This window comes from Gavialis gangeticus, unplaced genomic scaffold, assembly GCF_001723915.1.
Source record: "Gavialis gangeticus isolate Ggan-Ray unplaced genomic scaffold, GavGan_comp1, whole genome shotgun sequence".
Classification (NCBI taxonomy): domain Eukaryota; kingdom Metazoa; phylum Chordata; order Crocodylia; family Gavialidae; genus Gavialis; species Gavialis gangeticus.
In genome coordinates, this window is record NW_017729032.1 from 253,817,564 (window position 1) to 253,819,758 (window position 2,195).

Below are 2,195 nucleotides of genomic sequence, written 5' to 3' on the forward strand. Positions count from 1 at the left end.
GGAGTGGGCGGGGCCATCAGGAGTCCCCTCATGGTCCCCTACCCCCTCCTCCAGACCCCCCAACTCCTTACTCACCGGCACTGGAGACCTGGTGCTGAAACACATGGCATGGCCGTCTGTATGTTTCAGCACCAGGGCGAGGGCCAACCACAGAGACGCTCTGGCAGCCAGAGCACCTCCATGGAGGACTCAGCATCCAGTTTTTTAAAGGTTGATTTATTTAGACCCCCCGGTATCCCCGCACTGCAAACATGCAGTGTGGGGAACATTTTTTTGTTCCCGCATGTGCTTGGTGCCCCGCCTCAAATGCGGGGCAAGAAGCACGTGTGCGCTCATGTGGATGCACCCAGTGAGGCCAAGGGAAGCGGTTGTTCTGCGAAAAGTGTTTTCCTACTAGAGTTTGTATGACAGAAGACAAGCCTTAGAACAAAAATTCATAATTTTACTGGACTCTGAAACACATGGACTAAACTCAGATGCTGACTTTATGGCTTATTGTAATCTATTTTCTATCTCCACAGATAACTCCAGATTCGGGCCTGTTATTTAACATGCAACTGCATTGTGTTACTTGTGGTCATCCAAGTGTCTGAAGCCATGAAGTGAGTCAGGCTAGAACTTAACTCCCTTTCGTATAGCTGCATAGCCAGTGTTAAATGGAATAAATAATAGGCCTTCCTGCCATATACCCAACACTAATTTATCATTATCTGAAGTCAGCAGCTAGGAATCTGACTCAGAAAGTGCTCAAAGCTGATCTGATGAAGAGATCATGATTACAGTTATGTTTTAAGGGACAGTCACCATTTAGGCCATGTACAGATGTTTGAACAGCTGTGGGAGAAACTGAGCTAAATTACAGTTTTCTCTAAGTGACCTGGTTTAGATTGGGAGCAAACAGTTCACCACTGTGCAGGGGGAAAGAATGTGCGTTGGTAACCTGTGCTGTTCTAGGATTGCAGGCAGGGGCTCTCCATGCTGCCGGAGACTGCCCAGTGCAGCCACGTGCCTTGGCCATTCCAGCTTGGTTGCTGAATAAGGGCAACCAAACTCTTAACCTCCCACCATCTCACAGTGGACCCTTGCCCATTCCCCACCAGCAGCTTCCAGAAGAGCCCTAGAGTGAGTGCCCTCTTTCGTTAACTACACATGCCTCCATATCTTGGCCTGCCCACACCCTGCCATGGCACCCCACCACCCACACCTAAGCACGTTATTCCAACATCTTCAATCTGTCCTGCTTGTCATTTTGTGAGACTCTTGCTGGCAGTGTGGCCACCTGGATATGATCTGGCAGCTGGTCAACATGGGATGCAATTTCCTGCCTCTGAGCCAGCAGCTGGCTGTCCTACATGGGGTCAGCTACTGCACCCTATGCCCACCAAGCATCCTAGACTGGGCCACTGACTTCCAAGTGAGTGACAAAGACAAGGTGACCCAGGATGCTGTAGACACCAGTGTGCTCTGACACGACCTCCAGATGTCAAGTGCTGGTTCTGAGCCCATGCCACCAACATCAACTGGAGGGAGTAGATCACCCTGGACACCTACACCTGGAGCAACAAACAATGAGTCCAGAACTTCTACATGCACTGGACCACCTTTGTGGATATTGGGGCTCCTGGCAGAGCCCCTCTATGCAGTGTGGGGCAGTGGAGGTAGCAGGGATTGCCCCCCCACCTGGCACCCACACAGTAGCTGCCCCATGGCACGGGTGCAGCACAGCTTGGCAGGGCACTGTGCAGTGTCTGGGAGCCATGCTGCATGGGAGGCAGCCTCTGACAGGAGCATTGAGAGGCCCTGCTTGCTGCTGCTGCAGCCAGTGAGTGTGGGGATTTTTTTTTAATTGCCAGGGTGCTGGGGCCAGGAGGGGAGATTGGGGAGCAGGGGCTGTGAGGGGGGTGGGGGAGACTCTTCCACATGGTCCCAGATCCCCAACAGCCCCTACTACTGCTGGTGAGTGGGGTTTTTTTTTTGATTCCTGGACTGCTGGGGCCAGGCAGTGGGGCCATCAGGGCTGGGGCCAGGTGGGGGGGTGATCAGGATTCAGGGTCTGCATGGGGTGGCTCTGCCAGGAAGCCCCAGAGCCCCCACAGCCCCTGCTACAGCCAGTGAGTGTGGGGCATTTTTTTTTTTTATAAAGTGGCAGGAGACTGGGCCTGGTGGGGGATGGGGCTGGGCAGGGTAGCCATGGG